General features: G+C 44.3%; 1 protein-coding gene across 3 annotated transcripts in view; it reads left to right on the top strand.

Moving 5' to 3' along the window:
• Positions 1-22654, top strand: part of PARD3 (par-3 family cell polarity regulator) — a 671910-nt gene that overhangs the window by 42706 nt on the left and 606550 nt on the right. The window lies entirely within an intron of this gene.

Below are 22654 nucleotides of genomic sequence, written 5' to 3'. Positions count from 1 at the left end.
TCAAAATCAGTTATTTTTTAGTTCAATTTATACAACAAAATTGATGAACTTGATCCAGTGATACTACCTTTTCAAAGTTTGATAGTCATTTGTAGGTATCTTAGATACCACATTTAGTAACTTTGCTGTTCAGTAAAATTTGGGGGTTAAGATGAAAAAATTGGGTAATTGAGGGAAAAATTAGGATAATAATAACAATTCTGGTAATCAGATGACAAATTGTGCTATGTACATATAATGTTGGGGGGAAATTGGGTATACCGTATTTGTCGCTCTATAAGACGCACCTGACCATAAGACGCACCTATTTTTTAGAGGAGGAAAAAGAAGAAAAAATACATTTTTCTTCTTTTTCCTCCTTTTTCCTTCTCTTTCCCCACCGCCTCCCTTCCCAACCAACTATTTTTAACTGATGTAAAGCAAATACTTTTTTTAAAAAACCATGAAGGCTACCTACTATCTGCAGGGGGTGGGGAGGCCCCTGTGAGCTGCCGAGCGCAGCGGGGCCGGGTCGCCCCGGGAGCCGGCCAAGACTCCAGCCAGCTGGGGATGGGAGGCCCCTGTGAGCTGCCGAGTGCAGCGGGGCCGGGCCGCCCCGGGAGCCGGCCAAGACTCCTTCCAGGGAGGGGGAAGCGGAGCAGGAGGTTTCCAGCGCCAGCGGCCCTGTCATTCCAGGCGCGCGCTCCCTCGCTTTCTCCCTCCTTCGCTGGCGCGGCGCCTGGGCGCCACCGTGCCCAGGCTGGGGTTGCGCCGCCGCGCCCAGGCACCGCGCCAGCGAAGGAGGGAGAGGGAGAGAGCGAGGGCGCGCTCGGAGATTTCCCCTCACTTTTGAGGAGGAAAAAAGTGCGTCTTATGGAGCTACAAATACGGTATGTTTAAAAAAGCAGTGTACAAAATTGCTATATATTTAAAAGTTTTATAAAATTCATTCACCAACGGAATAATGCTTGACTGGACATATGTGTTTCTGTGTCTGAAAATACACAAAACTATGGTGGATACTGGATAATACATTGAAATGTATGACAGAAAGAAATGGAAATATTAATAAAGATTGTTGCTGATTCAGCAGCAGTGGTTTCAAAAGCAATCATAAACTATTTTATTAAATTAAAATGTATTAATTATTCATTGGATATTGCAAGAAGTATTTACACTAAAATCCAGACAAATCTGGTGAATATCTTTTTTTTTAAATGAAGACAACAATTTATATAGCTGCCGGCTACTAAGGAACTGTTTGAGTTGCTGTAGTTAAATGGGAGTATTTTGAAGAGTTCTGCAAAGTACATGAGTTTATTCAGAATAATTGTGTAAAATTGTAATTGATATGAAGGCTCCAATGCCTTTTCACCATCCATTAATAATTGTTTGGGAAGATTAATAAGAATAAAGAAGATGATTTGAATTTATTGCCTCCATTTAATACTTTTATCTTTTTTTCTTTCATTTTATTACTGCAGTTCTGAATAAAGACAGTGTTATATTTTCTTTATAAAAGTTTGTTAAACTTTTTTTTTTGCTGAAAATATATCCACATTTCTCCTCAATATTTATGTTTATTTACCATAATGTTCCCTTTTATTACTGGAATTGTTGTTATTTGTATACTAAATTTCCTCCTAGCCCCTAAAGTTCTCCTTTAAAAACATTTTTTTCCTTTTTGAAACGGTTATTGAGAAATTTTGAATATTTATATAACAAAGAAATATTAATATTTGGCAGGCTGTGACAAAAATAACACTTACATAGCTAAAAAGTGCACTTCATACCCAACGGGTTCAGTAACTGAGAACACCAGAAAATAAATACCACACTCACCCACAAAAACTTGAACAATTACAGAGAGACAAAAGCGCATGCTGTAATGACCAGCATTTCTCAAAATGTTGTATACTTCTCTGACTAGAGCTGTAATGGTATACTTACTAAAAAAAATCCTATAGTTTCCAACAGATTTCAGCACTATGCAGAGGCAGAAACGTGGAGCCTTGTAAATAAATGAACAACGCTGTTGAAGGGGGCCCCACCTCCAGTGCCCCCAACTTGCTTGCATCTTAGATCCCTCCAGATAATCCCACAGCCCCCTTAGGGGCTTGTTGGCCTTTAAGGTATTACTGGACTCAGGTCTAGCTAAGTTTAGGTTTCCCACCCCCCTAGCTTCCAGTAACTTTCTGATATCATGCATAGCTGAAGAAGGTTCCAGGATGACACACCCCGCTAACATGCAGCTGTCACTCATACCAACTTCTCTTCTGATCAGAGGGAAAGTTTAATTGGGCATTCACCCATGAAGAGTCAAGTCTGACTAAGTCTGTACTTGTGTTGAGTGATTTATTAAGAGTCATTGCTGGTTCCTTTGTATCTTTTCCTTAATCAGGGCATTGTGTGTGTTAGCAATCTCTGGACAGGGTTTCTTTTTGGGTTGACTCATTTTCTCATGTTAACTTCCTAATTTGCAAAAAAAAAAAAAAAAAAAAAACACCGTAGAAATGAAATAACTACTTGGCTTTTAAAATTCTTGCAATAAATTAAGCTGGGATACGTTTTACAAATATATTAACAACTTGGCTTTCTCTTCAACTGCCAACATGGTACAGCCAAATTAATTTCCAGCAATGATGGAGTAATGGTTGTAACAATCATCAATTGAATAGCACCAGAGGGTTCAATAACACAGTGGCCCTATATTAGTTCTTCCATATTCCAGACTGGGTGGGGGTGGGTATTGGCTTTTATAAGGCCACCTGGTAGGTTCATAGAAGAAATTGTATTTGAAATGAGAATGTCCTGATAAGCTGTTAATATGGTGCACAGTCTGGAAAACCAACAACCAAAACACTCCTCCAAACCTATCTCTGCTCTGGGTGACCTGTTTTTTAGAACTTAGTTTAGAAAGAAAAAAAGGGAAAATGACAAATCTGCCTGGCTGGAGATTGTAGACTTCACCATCTCCTATGATTGCCAAGTGTTAGCCAGTTCCCTAGATGCTTATTATCATAACAGAGAAGAAACGGAGGTGGTGCATGCAAATGGGTTTCCTGGATTTCATGACCAAAGATCACCTGTGTACTGAGCCTTGAAGAGGAAGTGTAGTACCAGTGTGGCGTAGTGGTTAAGAGTGGTGGTTTGGAGTGGTGGACTCACATCTGGAGAACTGGGCTTGATTCCCCACTCCTCCACATGAGCAGTGGACGCTAATCTGGTGAACCGGGCTGGTTTCTCCACTCCTACACATGAAGCCAGCTGGGTGACCTTGGGCTAGTCACAGCTCTATTAAGAGCTCTCTCAGCCCCACCAATTTCTCAGGGTGTCTGTTGTGAGGAGGGGAAGGGAAGGTGATTGTAAGCCAGTTTGATTCTGCCTTAAGGGGTGGAGAAAGTCGGCATATAAAAAACAAACTCTTCTTCTTTTCCCCTACTCCTCCACATGAGTGGTAGATGCTAATCTGGTAACCAGGTTGGTTTCCCCACTCCTCTACATGAAGCCAGCTGGGTGACTTTGGGCTAGTCACAGCTCTCTTACAGCTCTCTCAGCCCCACCTACCTCACATGGTGTCTGTTGTGGGGAGTGAAAGGGAAGGTGATTGAAGCCAGTTTATTTCTTCCTTAGGTGGTAGAGAAAGTCAGCGTATGGAAACCAACTCTTCTTCTTCTTCCTCAGGCTGTGATTTGGCCTGGTTGCAACTGTGTGTATGTATATATAATGAGTAGTTAAAAAAAAAAGATCTGGAAGCCTTATCACACCCTTTCTGTTAAGGTAGCTGGCATATGTTACTAGGCCATTTTAAAATCGATTAGACAGCTTGCATGGTTTAGAACTGTGGGTATAAAAGTCTGGGAGATAGCTCACACAGGAAATGGTAATGAAGACTCGCGTTTCATTTAGATATGTCAAATGAACTAAACACAGGGCTGTTAGCACTGCACACATGCACACTTTTGTTTGCTGTGTTCACATGCTCCCTAACTCCTCCCACCTTGCACATGGCGCTTGATTGAATGTTACTTGGTTTGATCAAGGTGGAACATCTAATTATGGGCGCCTCTGCAAATTGTTCTAGCTCTGGCAAGCTGGGATTCTCAACTGGCGTCTAACACGAGTGGTTAGTTTGTTATGACCTGTGAATGCAGTGCCGGTCATGCTGGAACTGGTGGATCAAGCAACCTTAGACTATATTAACACTATAGTTAAACCATTTAACGTTTCCAGCTATAGGTAAAAGAAGGATTGTGATCCTCTTAAGGCTTAGAACAGGGGAAAGATTTTTTGACAACTGAAGGAATTGTTTCCAGTGGTGTACAACACAGTTGTAACATGTGGTCCACCATCATCTCTGGACAAAGAAGTGGTGCATGCTTTAGTAGTATGAAAAATGTATGAACATGACCTGTAATAGGATAAATATATACATTACAGGTAACAAATACCCCTATAATACCTTCTTCAGTTCTGGGGACAACATAATTTGACTTCAACCTAAAACTTCATTAAGACTTCTGATAAAGTTCTGGTCATACTGTACATAACACTGGTTGTATAACACTGGTGTACTTAACTCTTGTTGGGAATGAAATAAGCACTGCTGTAACTATTAGCTACTGTGTTTCATGGGAGCTATTATATATGGGAAATAAAACTGTTAACTAATGCCCACTTCTAACTTTCCTGGAAGTAATGGAGAATGTTCAGTGCTGTTGGGCTACATGCATGTATCCTTAACAGGCCCTGTCACGTGAAAGAGAGACATTAAAGCACATCCAATTCAAAATAAAGACCCGGAGACCTGGATAGTTGGCTGATGTTCCTAGGCCAATAAAAATCCTGAGCTAATAATCCTGATCATATCTTCACACTAAGCTGTGAGTCTTAAGTCTTGTAGAGTTTATTTTATGATTTTATTGAAGCAGCTTGAAGCTGTTGTGTAAACACACGTTTTGAATTCGTAATGATTCAACCTTGGTTCAGGCTGACTCCAGCAAAGCAATTATAAGTGAAGGTGGCAGCATTAGTGCAAAGAAACCCCTTTTCGTAGTATTAACCCTACTAAATCAAGATGGGGGGGATATAGTGACTTTGTAAGGCCAAAATGAGCTCTAGATTGGCTTAATAGATGGCTACTGCGGGCCAATTAAATGTTGGTTTGTAAATTTGTAGAATGCTTCAGTCTAGCCAAGCGAATTTGTCCCTAGAGATGACCGCAGTACACCAACGGTCTATTTATGGATCTGAATGGGGTTCTGGCTGACTTCTTCAAGGGTTTTTGATGTGGGTTTGTTTTTTGTTTCTTCGCATAGGTCAGTAAAACCATTTTGTAACATGGTGTGGCCGTCTATTTTGATAGATGCCTCAACAAACAGATAACGGGGACCGGCATCCTTCCATGCACATTGGGTCAAATATATTTTGGTAGTTGCTTCCAAACCTAAAAATACTTGTCCTCATGTAGAATCTAGGCATCTGTGTGACACCTTGAATCTGGAGGACTTTAGGGGATGCAGCCATCTCTCCCTTCTTTTTGCCTTTGTTCTGTTCTTGCGACACGTCCAACTGAGAGGGGCTTATAAAGTTGAGCAGTGAAACTAATAATAAACATTTCTGTTTAAGAGGACCTCCAACCTGACTGGTGGCAGCTGTTGGTTCATTGCTGCTGATGTGTTAACATTGGGAGTTCTTTGTACATGTTATTAGCTGCCATGAAACTAATTGTTGCCTAGCTGGGAGCAAATTTTAAAATGTGCAGAATTAGTATGCAGAAGTAAACACGAAAATTAGATTTTCCTTTTCAATTTGGAAAGGGGAATTCCTTTTATCCTCCAGGTGATGGCAGTTGGCTTTGGAGGCCCTCCTTTAATTTCCCAGAGCATATACAAGTGGTGGTTTGCTGTTTTGGGTATTCATTGCTTGTGCAGAATCTTCAGACTTTATTAAGATCATTTTAAGCATCACTAAGATTTTATGAGTGCTGCTTAGATCTCTAGGCATTGTTGATCTCTCATAAGGTTGCTAGGAGTTTGCCACAATCTGTGTTCTGTATGGAAAGGCTGGTTCCATATCAAATGGCATTATTTGTTGTAATAGTCAGGAAAACTCACAGGGTGGTTCCTCTCTATTTGAATAAAGTGCCATAAGTCGCACATGCAATTATAAAGAGGGTGCCACACAACATCAATCCGCTGTTGTATCAGTCCTTTCCTCATGATAGTCCCGTTTTTTTCTAGCTGTTGACTTGTTGCTTTTATGCTGACTAAAAGCGCAACCTGTAATCTTTGTGTTGCTCTTTCACAATATTTGTGGGATGATGAGTGCATTGTTGTTTGGGAAAGCATCGTTCCAGTTGTAGCCTCCAACTAGGGTAACCTCTCCCGTTGGTGCTATTAGACCATTGTGTCACTTTGATTTCTACCATTAGGTGTTGTACTTGTATCATAACTTAATGTATTTTATTTATGATGAGAATCGCTGGCTAGTGTTTGGATGGGAGACCTCCAAGGAATACCAGGGGTGTGATGCAGAGGAAGGCAATGGCAAACCACCTCCAAACGTCTCTTGCCTTGAAAACCCTACAGGGTGGCCATAAGTCAGCTGTGACTTGATAGCAAAGAGAGAGAGATGAGAATTCAAAAGCACACTACCCACCGATGTATGCATCTCTCTTTGTAATTCTGCATTCAACTAATGCCAGAACATTTATTGCAAAGAATGTTCCATATGTGAAATCATCCTAAGTTGTTCTGAGCCCTGGCGCTTTGTGGTAGAAGGATAAGAAATAAATAAATAAATAAATAAATAAATGACTTAAAAAATAAGTCATTATCCTGAAGACCATATCTATAAATTGCATGGGGCCGGGGAGGTTACCAAATTTAGGAGTATAAGTCGAGTCCTGTGCCTCCCTTGAGGGACTCTTTTCTTCTGTACTATTTAAAGGACTTCTAAAATGCAAGATGAGTGGTATTGTATGAATTGTATTACGATGAAGCAATATATTAACTGGCAGACCCAAGACAGCTGCTCTTTTGAACAAAGTGCTAATTTGGGTATGAAAAACTACATCCAGCTCTCCATTCTTTTCTGTATTTTTGTTATTCTTGCTATCTGCAGTCGAGCCTGAACTGAATCCAATGTTACTATACGTGGCTGTCTCCAGCACCAGCCTCTATTATTAATTTCTGCAAAATATTTTTGCAGCTCGTTTTCCCTGTTGAATTAAGAAGTCTGAGAGAGCTCAGACGTGCTCCTCTGCAGGGGCCTCAAAACGAGAGCGGTGCGGACCGTGTCTCGCTGTCAGGCTAAGTAAAGTTGGCATCTGACTTTTATTTGCAGTGTAGGACACGGAGAGAGGCAGCCCACGAGGCAAACCTTAACTGCGCCGCAGGTTCATGTTGAGACACGACAGAGCTCTGAGCGTTAAGGCATGGTCGGTCTTGCTGAGTGGTAATTTGGCATAGAAGAATTAGCGCTGGGATGGGAATTGACAGCGCCCGCCTCTCTTCCTCTTCTCTGCTTCTGATTCATTCTTCTTGTTTTCATGGGGGGTGAGTGGGATGCTTCACACACACACACACACACACACCGTGCCTCATAGGACCGTTGTGAGAATCCTAGTCTTTATAGCCTGTGTGTTCAAGAAGTTAAAACTTCACTGTTGACATGAAACGTGACAGAAAATGAACTTGCGGGACGTGCACATGAGTCGCTGCCTGTACATGTCATGCAAGAGGAAGGGCCATGAGTCACAGTGGCTGGAACTAAGCAGGGAAAAGACTCCTGTGTGTTACTAAATTTTTGTCATTCAGCTGTGTTCTCCTTGTGTGTGAATGGTGACTTCGGGGACTGACTTATGACGGATCATGTATCGCTCTGCATTTCCCGATACACTTTTGTGTGCCAGTTATGCTGTCCAACCAGCCTTTCCCTAGGGGTGGCCTCTCCGTATGGCAACAGTTAGGTTACAGGCTTTTCCATGGCTGGCCAGAGTGTGTAAGCCAGTTCGGTTTCAGAAGGCAGTTGGGTGGAGGGCTGACCCTGAGAAGGTTAAGCTCCATTTTTAATTTGTTGATGGATAGTTATGATGTCTTTGTGTCCTTGCAGATCTTGTTGCTTTGTTAGCTGCCTTGAGTCTGATGAGATAAAATGAGATTAAAATACTTTAATTAAATTTAAATTAAACGATGAGGTGCCGCGCATGGCTCTCTGAACTCGCTTCTCCTGTGCGGCAGCCATGATCCAAGCGGTTGCTTTTAGGCTAGCTAACTTCCCCACACCTCCCAGTGCCATATCAAAAACTGCTTTTTTGGCAGCTCTGTTCTGCCTGTGTTTCCACGCGGTGTCTGGGACTGGTGGTGGTAGAGATTGCTGCTCTAGAAACACAAGTATGTCAGATCAGTTGAGCAATTTTCTGTGTCATGGCCAAAATCTGTTAAAGGAATAGACTGATTTTGATCCAATTACTTCTTTCATGAAGTTGTGTTTGTTGACTTCCTTCTGCTGCATCTTAAGCTTGCACATGACTTTGATTTTTGCATACTTCCCCCTGCCTCCACTGACCTCTGTGCTGCACCCAAGGGATCATGCCCCCTCCCAGCATTTTGGGGGCTTGGCAGGCTGCACTTCGCCAGCGTGCCGTAGTGGTTAAGAGCCATGGACTGTAATCTGGAAAACCGGGCTCAATTCCCCATTCCTCCATTTATAAGGCCACCTGGTAGGTTCATAGAAGAAATTGTATTTGAAATGAGAATGTCCTGATAAGCTGTTAATATGGTGCAGACTCTGGAACAACCAACAACAACAAAAAACTCCTCCAAACCCATCTGGCTCTGGGTGACGAAGAGCAAGTTGAAGGACTCCTCCCCCCCCCCAACAGCTTTCCCTAGCGGCATCTGAGAGCCACGAAGGGGAAAAATGGGTGAATTGGCCCGATTTGCAGGTGGCGGCACAAAAACGGAGCCTCCAGCCGGGAGACGTTCAAAATGGCGTGAAAAAAGACGCACACGTCAAAGATGGCCGCCGCAACTCCCCGTTCGGCCTCTAGAGGTTATGAGGGCGAACTTGATCCCAGTGATGCCGGTTCCTCTGTAGTTCATGCTACTGGGACTACCCCGGGTAATGTTGAAAATATTCATTTTTTAATTGCGGAAAGGTGGGGAGGGCAACTTAAGTCTGATAAATTTAATGCGGCAGGCATTGAGAGAGGAGTTTGCCCAAATTAGCGACCATTCTTGTGGGGATGTCACAAGATCCAGAGCCTCATTCCTGGGTTCCAGGGCTTCCATCCACTCTGAGTCAGAACGTAGGGAATGCTGCAGCAACACACGCCATGCCTGGCAGGCACCATTGTCCTCTTCCAGCAGGGACAGGTCCCCTTCTCCCTCTTCTAGCGATAGAGAAGAGGGCGAGTTCTCCTCAGGAGAAGGCAAGGAAGGTGAGGAGACTCAAAATCACGAACAACAATCCCGGTTATTTGCCGGGGAAGATTATCAGGCATTCCTGAGCAAGGTATTGGCAGCCTTAGATCTTCATGAGGATGAGGACTCAGAGGCTTCCAAAAGTAAGGCTAAGTTTAGGGGCATGAAGGAATTCTTCACCAGACTGAGGACCCATACCCGGGCTGTGCCTTTTCTTTAATACTTTGAGGACCTTCTAAAAAATGAATGGGAGAAGCCTCTCTCTAACACACTGCTATTAGAAGAATGTATAATCTAGAGTCCCGAGCTTCTAACCTCCTTCAGGTTCCCTTAGTTGACGCACCAGTCGCTGCTCTGCAATCCACCGGCATACTTTCTGAGGATGGGGCTGGCAACATCAGGGACCCTCTAGATAGAAAAGCTGATTATGCTATCAAAAAGGCCCATGAGGCTTTGGCAGTATCAATATAAGCATCGAGACCCACAACCTAGCCAAGGGCCAGAACTATCTCCCGATCTCCACGATCCAGATTTTCACTGATGCCAGCTTGGAAGGCTGGGGGTGATTCTGCAGCAACAAGTAGCACAGGGTCGTTGGACACCAGAAGAGAGTCACCTCCACATAAATCGGCTGGAGTTACGGGCAATCCAGAAAGCCTTGATAGAGTTTCAGCCAAGAATCGAGAACAGTCACGTCCTGCTGAGAACGGACAATGTCTCAGCAAAAGCTTACATAAACAAGCAAGGCGGGTCTCGTTCCTCCTCTCTTCACGCAGAAGCCATAACAATTCTGAATTGAGCAGAGGCTCACTTGGCGTCCATCAGGGCAGAGCACATAAAAGGAGTACTAAACGAGCAGGCAGATTGGCTCAGCCGACAGCAGGTGGATGAGGGGGAGTGGTCCTTGAAGAGAGAGACCTTCCTTCAAATAATGGAGAAATTTGGAAAAAGACCCATCATGGACCTCTTCACAATAGGCGAAAATCACCAGCTCCCAAGGTTCCTGTCAAGATTTATGCATCCAAGGGCAGAGGGAATAGATGCAATGTTGTCCCCGTGGCCACGGGGTCTCCTTTATGCATTTCCACCTCTACCAGTGATCTCCAAAGCTCTACGAAAAATCAGACAAGAGAGGGCCCTGGTCATCTTCGTAGCCCCTCGATGGCCCCGACGACCTTGGTTCGCGACACTGAGAGAGCTATCGATCCAGGAGCCATGGTCCCTACCTCCAGTCCAGGACCTTCTCCAACAGGCCCCCTTAGTACACCCAGATCCAGCCTGGTTAAAGCTGACCTCCTGGCTCTTGAAAGGTCAAGGTTGCTAGAGATGGGCTATACCTCAGAAGTTGTCGACACCATGTTGGAAGCCAGGAAACAATCCACCAGGCGCATATACGATTTTTCCTGGAAGGCCTTTACTAGATGGTGCGGGAGAAAACATACTGATCCCGTGACCATTTCCACTGGCAACTTGCTTGACTTTCTCCAGGAGGGATTAGCTCAAGGGCTGAAGGCATCTACTCTCAAACGACAGGTGATGGCGATCGCGACTGTTGTTCCCCAACTGCATGGCTACCCAACGTCAAGTCATCCCCACATAGTCACTTTCTTGAAAGGAGCCTCGGCCATCTCTCCTCCGACAATTCATAGATTTCCGACTTGGAGACTTCACGTGGTACTCCAGGCTCTGACTCGACACCCATTTGAACCCTTACGGGAGGCTTCCCTAGGTCACTTTAGGATGAAAGTTCTCTTCCTCACAGCGGTTACATCAGCTAGAAGGGTGTCGGAACTGGCGGCTTTGTCATCTAGAAAAAGCCTCTCTCCTTGTTCTTTTGGGTGCACATCTGTCTTTCTGTTTTTAAAAATTCTGCTATGGAAGTCCTCGAACTGGATATCAGAGGGTGGTCCTAGCACATGTGACAGGAAGCAAAGGTTTTTAGATCCTGCCTCCCTGAGCATAGGAACGACAAAACCCGCTGATGAAGATGTACTCCTCAGTGTAGAAGGAACCTTCACAGGTAAGCCAAGATTCCGCTCTCCTCCTCCTCCTGCTTCTTCTGCTGCAGCAGCAAAGGGAAGCACTTCTTAATATTTACCTTGTTTTCTGTGAAGCCAAATAGAAGTCAAAGTGTTCTTTCGCCTCTGTCAAAATATGATCCTCTGTCAAAATATGGTGGCTACATAACTTGATGGATGGCTTTGTACTCCTTTCTTTTATATCACCAAGTGCGTGGAGGAGGTCTCTTAAATCTCTAGATCTTGAAAAAGGCAAATCTTGATAAGGTTCAGTCATTATTTTAATAGATGAGTTGATTATATAATCGTCGTTGCAAGTGCTTTCTCTCAAGTAATTTTTGTGGTGTAGACAGTGTTTGTTCAAAATTAAAACATGCAGTGCATGTATCCGCATGTAGATGTGCTTTGCAGAATGTGAGACAGGAGTCGGCTGTACCCGGCCATGGTTAATGGAACTGTGTTCGAGGCATTTGGTTGGGGGAGAAGACGGTTTTTATTTTTGGCTATTACTTCAGTCCTAATTTTAAGAGGGGGGAGCCTAACAACTGGGCTGTAGAAGAGCTAGATTTGAGTCCAGTAGCACGTTAGAGACAAACAAGATTTTCAAGGTCTCTGACTTTTTGAGAGTCAGAACTCCCTTTGGGTATCTGACAAAGGGATCTTTGACTCTCAAAAAGCTCATACCCTGAAAATCTTATTGATTTCTAGGGTGATATTGGACTTGGATTTAGCTGTTCTACTGCAGACCAACACAGCTGCCCTCTGAGACTGGGCTGTAGAAATTGGTAGCCATTTGGGCAGTGACTATGTGGTATAGTGGTTAAGAGTAGTGGTTTGGAGCAGTGGACACTAATCTAGAGAACCGGGTTTGATTCTCCACTTCTCCACATGAGTGGCAAACACTAATCTGGTGAACCAGGTTGGTTTCCCCACTCCTACACATGACGCCAGCTGGGTGACCTTGGGCTAACCACAGTTCTGTCAGAACTCTCTCAGCCCCACCTACCTCACAGGGTGCCTGTTGTGGGGAGGGCAAGGGAAGGTGATTGTAAGCCGGTTTGATTCTTCCTTAAGTGGTAGAGAGAGTCGGCATATAAAAACCAACTCTTCTTCTACATCTAGGTCTGTGGAAAAGTCCGAGTCTGATGTGCTGCTAGGTAGCATTAGCAGCCTTAGTGTAAATAACCCAGCATGGTATAGTTGGTGAGGTTTGAATGCCCAGCTGAAAATCACTTTTTGGTTATGAAGTATGTTGTGTGGCCTGGAGCATATCACTCTCTCGTTTATTAATTTTAGCTATTACAATATTTTGGTCTGTTCTTCAGTGCCAAGGGACTGTCAGAGTGTGGCTGGATCTGGTGGTGAGTGCTTGTGAGGCGGTAACAAAGCAGACTCATGAGGAAGTGGTGTAGTGGTTAGAGTAGAAAAGAGCAAGAGTCCAGTAGGAGCTTAAAGACTAACAAAATTTCTGGCAGGGTGTGAGCTTTCGTGAGCCACAGCTCACTTCTTCAGATGGTGGTTAGAGTGTCGGACTAGGGTCTGGGAGACCCAGGTTCAAATCCCTGTGCTGCCAGGGAAGCTTGCTGGGGGACCTTGGGATGTTGTCAAGGAAAAAAATGAAGGAGTAGGAGAATGGTGTAAACTGCTTCAGCTCCCTGTTGGGGAGAAAGGTGGGGTATCAGTGAAGTTGAACAAACAAAAACACGGTTGCCAGGGCAAAGGCTCTGATTCCGACTGGACCGGCGAGAAGCTCTAAGGGGGCATGTGGAAGCTGCTGCACATCATTTAATGGGGGTGCGGAGGTGGCTGAGGGGGGGGGTCCATACTGCCTCCCATTCTGTCAGACTGTGGTGGGAACATGGAAGAGGAGGGTCTGAGTACTTCATTTATTTAGAGCCAGCGTGGTGTAGTGGTTAAGAGTGGTGGTTTAGAGCAGTGGATTCTGATCTGGAGAACCGGGTTTGATTCCCCACTCCTCCACATGAGCGGCGGAAGCTAACCTGGTGAACCAGGTTGGTTTCCCCACTCCTACACATGAAGCCAGATGGGTGACCTTGGACTAGTCACAGCTCTCTCAAAACTCTCTCAGCCCCACCTACTCCACAGGGTGCCTGTTGTGGGGAGGGGAAGGGAAGGAGATTGTAAGCCGGTTTGAGTCCCCCTTAAGTGGTAGAGAAAGTCGACACATAAAAACCAACTCTTCTTTTTCTTATTATTATTTATTTGCATCATTTGTAGTCTGCGTTTTCACTTGGACTCAAGGCGCATTACACAGAGCGAGTCAATACAATCGACAGGATGGGGGTATTCAGTAAACAATACAATAGGGTTAGGGTTGTAGAACCAATCAGAAACCTAAAAAGAACAACCGGGGTTGGATTAAATGACCCTGGTGGTCCCTTTATGATTCTATGACCAAATGTCTGCCTATGAACAGTACCTAATTTCAGCACTTTAGAAACAAAACACCGCACAGGAAATAACACCAATGTGTTTTAATAAAGTAGTATCCCGCACACATGGATATACAGTTCAAAGCATAGGGCACTTGCTGTCGAGTCAGCCCCCCCCCCAAAAAAAAACCCAAAGGAAGGAAGGTGCAACTGTACAGAGCCAAATGTGTCTTAATAGACCCCCTCAGTGCTACTTAGTATGCACTGTGTTTTTATGACAAATGCCTTGAGAAAGAAGTAGCCATATTTAGCAACGAGTTCATAGCTGTGTGGAGCGATGTCAACCTGGGACATAGGCGTGCTGGAGCAAAGAGCCCCAAAAAGCTGGTAGATAAGAAGTTGCAGCAATTTGCCTTCTGGAGGTAAACATTTTGCACTGCAAATTAAAAAGTGCACAGGAGAAGATATGCCTGCCCTTGCAAATATGGAGTGGCCCCAGACTTGGTGTTGTATATGCGTGTTCTGTTTTTCTCTTAGACTTCTGGAAATAATGGCGGAAACAGTGTTGGTGGTTTAACAGTGTTTGCGAGAAGAAACAATAGCTTTTTCTTCATGGAAGTGCTCTTGTTTTAAAAACTCAGCTAGGGCTGAGTGTTAAGCCCTGCAATAAATAATCCTAAACTCTTAACGACCTTACTGTGGTTAATCGTCATGAAACAATCAGTTGTAGAGTTCTCTGTGCGATTCATTTACTGAATGAAAATGTTGACTGCTCTGTGCACAGAAGCTTATGCTTTGGGGCATCTGTATTGGGTCATGTAATTTAGACTATTCTTTGGCCCACTGGTAATTTCTTATTAGTGTTAGTTGCACCGTCGGATGATGAGCACCTTGTAGTACACATATGAACACATGAAGCTGCCTTATACTGAATCAGACCCTCGGTCCATAAGTCAGTATTGTCTACTCTGACTGGCAGCGGCTCTCCAGGGTCCCAGGCAGAGGTCTTTCGACATCACCTAGTCCCTTGAACTGGAGATGCCAGGGATTGAACCTGGGACCTTCTGCATGCCAAGCAGATGCTCTACCACTGAGCTGCAGCCCCACCCCACTTTGGTCCATTTGTAGTACTTTGGTATTAATTTTGTTATTGCACTCTGGTGGTAAGGAGTGCAGGTACTTTCCAACCTAGTGTGTGTAGTTTTTTTTAACCTACCTTGTTAGTTTATCATGCATTCTGCCTATTTATTTGTTTTTCTTCTTCATTTATGCCCCATTTCTCCCCCCCTCCAGTGGGGATCCAAAATAGCGTACATTGCTCACCTCCTTCTCTTGTTTTGTTTTTACAACAACCCTGTAAGGTAGGTTAAGCTGAGAGAGTGTGGTGGACCTGAGGTCACCCAGCAAGCTTCCATTAGAGAGTGGGTCTCCCAGATCCGAGTCCAACACTCTTAACTACTGCACCATGTTGGCTGTGCATGTATTACTCACTCTGCATGTCACGGAGAGTCACATCAGGCAACAGAGACATGAACCCTTCCAACATGAACATGAGCCCTGCACCCCAGAGAAGAAGAAGAGTTGCCGACTTTCTCTACCACTTAAGGGAGATCCCAACCGGCTTACAATCACCTTCCCTCTCTCCCCACAACAGACAACCTGTGAGGTAGGTGAGGCTGAGAGAGTGTGACTAGCCCAAGGCCACCCAGCTGGCTTTCTGTGTAGGAGTGAGGAAACAAATTCCGTTAACCAAATTTGTGTCTGTGCTCATGTGGGGGAATGGGGAATCAAACCCGGTTCTCCAGATCAGAGTCCACCACTCCAAACCACCGCTCTTAACCACTACACCACGCTGGCTCTCCATTGCCATTAGCAAAATGGGTCCATAGGATCCAGCCCATTTTCACCTGCACTACTTCTTTCTTCCTATTTAAGCAGCCTGGGTGGCATCCAATAATTGAACTGTCTATTTAAGTATAGGAATGAGTTATCACATAGAATCAAGCCTCAGGGTAGGCAGGGGAGGGTGGTGGGGAAGGAGGACAAGACAGCTCAATTAGAGTCAGGAAAATAAGTCCGTGATTTATTTTCAGATAACGGTATAGAAAATTTACCAGGCTCTTAGTTCAGAGAGCCTTTGGGCCACTTCGTCTCGTATTGAAATGATCATAATTTTAATTACTTTTATTATGTTAGATTATATTTGTGATTATAGAGTATGGGAGGTAGATTTTGCCCCCCCCCAACACACAATATTAGAGTTTGAGGTTGCCTGATGAAATTGGTTAAAATCAACCCACAAAAGGGTTGCACAGTAACAAATGTTAGGAACAAAGTATCAACAGCTGTGTAATGGGCACAGAGAAGTGAATTGCCAAACAGAGGATGATAAAATATGTTATTGTACCTTTAACAGTGTAAATCCGTCAAAGGTACACATTCCACAAATTCCTCATCCACCCAACCCCTGAGTTATTAGCTCTTCAAGGGAAAGGTGATGAGCACCCTTTCTTTGTGTGTGTGTGTGTGTGTGTGCGCTAAGTGCCGTCAAGTCGCTTCCGACTCGTGGTGACCCTATGAATGAAAGTCCTCCAAAATGTCCTGTCTTTGACAGCCTTGCTCAGGTCTTGCAAATTGAGGGCTGTGTGGCTTCCTTTATTGAGTCAATCCATCTCTTGTTGAGTCTTCCTCTTTTCCTGCTGCCCTCAACTTTTCCTAGCATGACTGTCTTTTCTAGTGACTCTTGCCTTCTCATGATGTGACCAAAATACGCTAGCCTCAGTTTAGTCATTTTAGCTTCTAGGGTCAGTTCAGGCTTGATTTGATCCATAACCCACTGATTTTTTCTTTTTTTTTTTGGGCACTCCACGGTATCCATCACATTCTCCTCCAACACCACATTTCAAAGGAATCTATTTTCTTCCTATCAGCTTTCTTCAATGTCCAGCTTTCACACCCATACATAGTAACAGGGAATACGATGGCATGAATTAATCTAACTCTTTCTTTACCCATCTCTTATCCCTTCCCAGGCCCATCAGGGGGTTGTTTTTGATCAGGAAAAAAAAAACTATGTGTGGATGGATAAAATCCACCCCCCACACACACACATACATGCTTGCAATCCTGCTCTGAATCAGAGTCCTACATGATTGCTTTCGACTCCTAAAAATTCTAGGAAGGTTCAGTCATGGATCTCCCCAGGGACCTAGTGAGGCATTTTTAGTTGGCTTTTTAAAAAGGATTAAACACATTCATAAAGGATAAAAAGCAATGGATTTTCCCTCCCCGGTATATTTCATCTCAGAATATATCTGAATACCAGATACTGGGAAATAAACAGTGGGGAGAAGCTGCTATCCTGATGCCCCGCTTCTGGGCTTCTTGAGAGCACCTCATTGGACTCTTAGAAACTGGGTGGACTAGTTGGCTCCTTGTAGTGGTTAAGAGTGGTGGTTTGGAGTGGTGAACTCTAATCTGGAGAACCGGGTTTAATTCCCCACTCCTCCACATGAGCGGGGGACTCTAATCTGGTGAACTGGATTTGTTTCCCCACTCCTACACATGAAGACAACTGGGTGACCTTGGGTAATCACAGCTCTTTTCGAGCTCTCTCAGCCCCACCTACCTCACAGAGTGTCTGTTGTGGGGAGGGGAAGGGAAGGTGATTGTAAGCCAGCTTGATTCTGCCTTAAGTGGTAGAGAAAGTCTGCATATAAAAACCAACTCTTCTTCTTCATCTTCTTCTTCATCTTAATCCTCATCTTCATGGATCGTTGGTATGATCCAGCAGGCCTGCTCTCATTGTAACATCTTGGAAGCTTATTTTGCATGACGTTTTGTTGTGATTTGGGTCTTGGTTCGCTCAGCTTGTATTTTTATAGGAAAGTGACAAAGAAGGGGGAGTGAGTCCGTACACTTGGGGAGGTGGAAGAAGGGTCTGCTCACAGGCCTTGCTGCTCTTGAGAGTTTAGCAAGATCATTGTACAAAGGAAGTACTGTAGCATTGCTATGCCTATAAGGTTCTTGCCCCTAAACCGTGCATTCCTGAGGTTGGTGCATTCCTCTTAGGAGGCAGCGTGACCTCAGTGCCAGCGTAAGTGTGTCTAATCACGGCACAAGTCGCACTTATGCTGGTGGCGAGGGCAGTTTCGTCGGCGGCTCAGCTCTGTGGAGCTGTGCAGTGCTCCTCCTCTGGCGCAGTCTCTTTGTGGCGCAGACTACGAAGGAGACTTGCGGTGCTGGCATGGGGGGGCATTCCCGGGGTGGGCCGGGGGGAGGAGCCACCGCTAGGCAGCTTCCTGTCCCCTTTCACCCCATTACGCCAGCGCCGAGAATAGCGTTGCTGCATGGAAAAGGCCAGATGCTCAGCTGCCATTAGGGTATCCTAGAGTCCTGAACTGGTTCTGGGTTTAAAAACAACAACGTAGTTTTTAAAATCATTTGGTATGCAGCATTGGCATACACAATCACTATAAAGCCATATTGAATTTCCATTTGGTCTTTGGGGACTGGAAGCTTTTAGTCGGCCCCTTGTAAAACGTCTTTCCGAAACTGTCCAATATTCCAAATCAGCAATTGAACATATAATCTGTACCGAGAATATATAAAAGATTTGGAAAGTCGTTCAGTAAAACTTGCCAAGCTCCATCCCTCCCCCCTTTTTCCAATCTGGCTGTTAATACCAACAGTGTAAGCACTGGTGGTGTTGTGTGCAAATGCTCTGGTGTCCAGTAATCCAGTGTTGGAAAGCTCTCCCCCCCCCCAATAGTACTTCAGTCACTGAACATCTGGTCTGTCTGTTTGGCTCCACACATGTGTTCTCCCTAGCCCCAGTCGATCAGCAAAACCATAATAAGCACTTAAGCAGCCCTCTTTTCCGGCGGCCAGAAGGACAGGTAGCCGGCAAACTCCAAGGGTGCTGACAGCATAATTTCTGGAATAGTAAATTGCTAATGTGCTTAGAAAGGGGTGTTCCACAGCTGTGAAATGTTGTTTATGCTGATCGACAAAAGCAAAGGTGTTAAGTCATTATGACAGCTAGGGATATTCTATTTTTGTGGTTTTTCTTCTTCACGGGTGCATGTGAAAAGAGCGAATGCGCTCATCTGCTGTTACTGGCAACAGTGGCGTAGATGATTGTGTGGCCAGTTTTGTGTGTCTTAACTAGTTAGGATAATTCTGGGGAGGGGGAGAGCTGTGGCTCCCGGGGGGCAATTGTGTTGGCAGCTGAGCACCGGTTGACTGCTGGATATGTGTCTCCACAGCTTTAGTGCTACCACGTGACTAGCAGCAGTTGGACAGGAAAACGACTGCTGTTTTCTTCCATGCGGCTTTTGAAAGACAAGCCGTGTTTGGGAACCATTCATAGTCATTTCTAGTCTCTTATGCAGAACAACCTTTTCAAAGGCAGTGTGCTTCATGACCCTGTACCTAATACTCAGATTTTCTCCTTGGTGCGGGGCAAGGCAGAGCGAGACAACTGTTATTTGGTAGCAAATGAGGGCAAACACTTCAGCATATGAACACTTGAAGTGGTCTTATATGGAGTCAGGCTGTTGGACTATCAAAGTTTGGGTTACTGGTGGATATGCTGGGGATTGAACCTGAGACCTTCTGCATGCAAACCTGAACTCTGCCACTGAGCCATGCCCCCCTCCCCCAGTGACAGGGGATGTGTTTTCCCATTCAGGTTCAATATGTTATTGAAACACAGTAGTTTGTTGAAGGATGCAAAATGAACCCTTGATGGCATCTTAGCATGAACAACACTCTTTCTCCACTGTCTCTCTCTGTTAGCGGGGGGGGGGGGGTCTCCTAGAACGTAGGGTTTTCTTCCACCATTCAAGGTGGCTAAACTGAATTGTGGGCTCTAGATCAAATCAAGTCTGAATTCTTCCTAGAAGCTCAAATGCCTAAATTGAGACTGTTGTATTTTGGTCACATCACGAGAAGACAAGAGTTAAGAGTGGCGGACTCTAATCTGGATGAACCGGGTTTGAATCCCCACTCCTCCACATGAAGCCTGCTGGGTGACCTTGGGCCAGTCACAGTTCTCTCAGAACTCTCAGCAGGCAATGGCAAACCACCTGTGAAGGTCTCTTGCCTTGAAAATCGTACAGGTTTCACCATAAGTCTGCTGTGACTTGACAGCACATGGACACACACACTCCTATCACAAAACCCATTCCTATGATAATGTTCCCACCCTAATGTGCCATATCAATGCAAGGTATTTGCATTACATTGATATTCAATAGCATGCACAATGAATTGCCAGGGGGAAGGCTTTGGTTTTTTAAAACCCTCCTTTTAGGCAACATATTGTGCAAACCAGTCCATTATTGGTGTAAGTGGAAGAAATCACCTTGCAGTTTGTGTACCTGCAAAGGTAGTCAAAGCTTGTTTTAAGCCTTCAGCCATTGCTCACACCTTTAAATACTCAAAGGTGGTTGAAATCTTGTTCTACCCAGCAGTATGGCATACAGACCCCTTTAACAAAGGGAGAGCTGACATAATGCTCAGGACATATTCCTCACTGTGAAATGACAACTGTTGTAGAAAGGGGGAGAGATCAAGGATCAGACAGCTGCTTACAAAGACAGCATGTAAGAGTCTTGAAGAATTACAAAAGGCTATATGCCCTGAGCTCTTTGACCATCTGTAGTAATCGGCTGGTTCCACTTGAAAGCATTCCTATCTGTGTCCCCCCCCACACACATATCCACTGTTTTAGAAAAACCTTCACTTCTTCAGCTTGCATAATTCTAAACAAGAAACGTCCACTTGAGTTGTACCGGAGGACGACATCTATGGATTGTATTATTGCAGAACAAAGATGCTGTCTTACTTCATGTTATGTACATATCTTGAAAAATGGTGGGGGGAAACTGGGCTCAGCAGGGTTTCTTAATACTGTGTTTGTCATCATTTTGTGTCTGCCGGTTAAGATCTGTAACGATAAAAAAAAAAAAACTCATAGTGAAGAAAAGTTAGATGTCGGTGATGGATTTTCTGTCAGTTTGGAGCACCAGTTGAAAATGTTTACTCAGAAGCTTGGTAGCTTAAGGCAAAAACTTTCCTGTGCTTTACAGGTATGCTGTAAGGAAAGAATATCTCAGTGTAGTAAATTCTTCTGGCAGGTAAAATAGTGGTGTGAGCCTGTCAAAAAGGGTAGATAATCTTTTCAGGAGCATGGGTTACATCGTCTATTGCTGGCCCCATGGAATGAGAAACAGGATCTGTTGATGTGACCCCTTCCTGTCTTACTCCTCCCACAGATCTCTGTGAAATGATGCTCTTAGATGATAGGAGACCCTAAAGAGTCACATGACGGGGGTCTGCCGCAGGAAAGGAGAATCACTGGAGATTACCAATTTAGTCTCAATCTAACCTCTAAATTAGATCTCGCTCCATTTGGCATTTCTTTCTATACGGATACTGCAGCTTGGCATTAATACTTTTGCAGGATCAGCGTGAACTGTTCTGTGAACAAAGTGTGAACTTCTGTACTGTAAATGTCATTGTATGCATGTGTGTGTGTTTTCCTCCTTCCTTTTCTGTTGTTGCCCATTCTATGACCACCGTCTGGCTAGGAGCATCCTTTCCATTCAAGATTGGTGGTGGTGGTGAGTTTGTCATATGTTTTAACATTTTGCTTTGTGGATGATTTGTAAATCGCCTTGCATCCAATGCTGAAGAAAAATGTGGTTTGGAAATATCTTATTTGTAGGAAATCCCCAGAAGCTTCTAGTACCATATTCACTCACTCCAAAACAGACTCAAACAGTGACCAATACCGAGAGGAATATTAAGGTTTTCTGCTTGGCCATACTGACAATTAAACATTCTTCTCTCAGTAATGAACTTGTTCCATTCCAAAGGCGTGTGGGAATATCACAGCCAGCCCTACTCCAGTATAATACAGATGTTCTTTTGAATCCTTCACCCCAGGCAGTCCCATGAGTGAAACTAGGTAGTTCAGGCAGTACTATCCACAGTTACCAAATGGCAGAGCTGAATGTCAGCAGTACCAGTCTTTTCCTACAAAGGTCTGTAAATTTGCAATGCCTGTTAGATTTACATAGCCTGGGATCATGCTGAGTGGTATTCCGATTCAGAGAGGCAGTGTGGTGTAATGGTTACTGTTAAACCAGACCCAGGGAGACCTCCAATTCTGTTCTGCTGTGAAACTCACCAAGTTACCTTGCAGCAATCATTCTGTTTCAGCCTAATCTACTATGCAGGGTTGTTGTGTGGGCAAAACTGAGGAAGGGAGATCATGATATGCCATCCAGGGCTCCTTGGAAGGATGGTTGGGGGGGGGGAAATGTAACAAATATATTCAGCTGCTTCTTGCTGCCTTCAAAACAAGAAGATAGGCTGTCTTTTAATCCAATTTCAACTCTTCAGGCCAGTTTTTAGTTGTTATGGATTACAGGCATGCTCTCTAGGTAATCCTTTTAAGTAGAAACATGTTGGACAACAGAACTTGATTGTGCTTTCCTTCTCTTTGATCAGCTATATTTCCCCAAGACATCTTTTCCTCCTCTGCACATGGTTACTCTCATTTCTCTGATGCTGTCGCATGTATGTATATGTGCTCACAGGACAATGCGTGGCTCTCTTCCCCGAGTTCTAATCTCATGCCACATGGGGGTATTTGTGTGTATGAAGCAGCCTCTTGAGGAAGGCCAATTATGTGGCCTTTTCTGATCACTTTATTGGTTAGTTGAACATATTTCTGTACCATCTTCGTGACCCATAGGTATTCCAGGCAGTTTATGCCAGTATTTAAAACCCGAGTATTCAGACATCAGAAAACAAATGCACTGGC

Source organism: Euleptes europaea, chromosome 11 (genome assembly GCF_029931775.1).
Source record: "Euleptes europaea isolate rEulEur1 chromosome 11, rEulEur1.hap1, whole genome shotgun sequence".
In the NCBI taxonomy this organism is placed as follows: domain Eukaryota; kingdom Metazoa; phylum Chordata; class Lepidosauria; order Squamata; family Sphaerodactylidae; genus Euleptes; species Euleptes europaea.
Note: the sequence above shows the minus strand (reverse complement) of the source record. Positions and strands in the feature narration are given on the sequence as shown.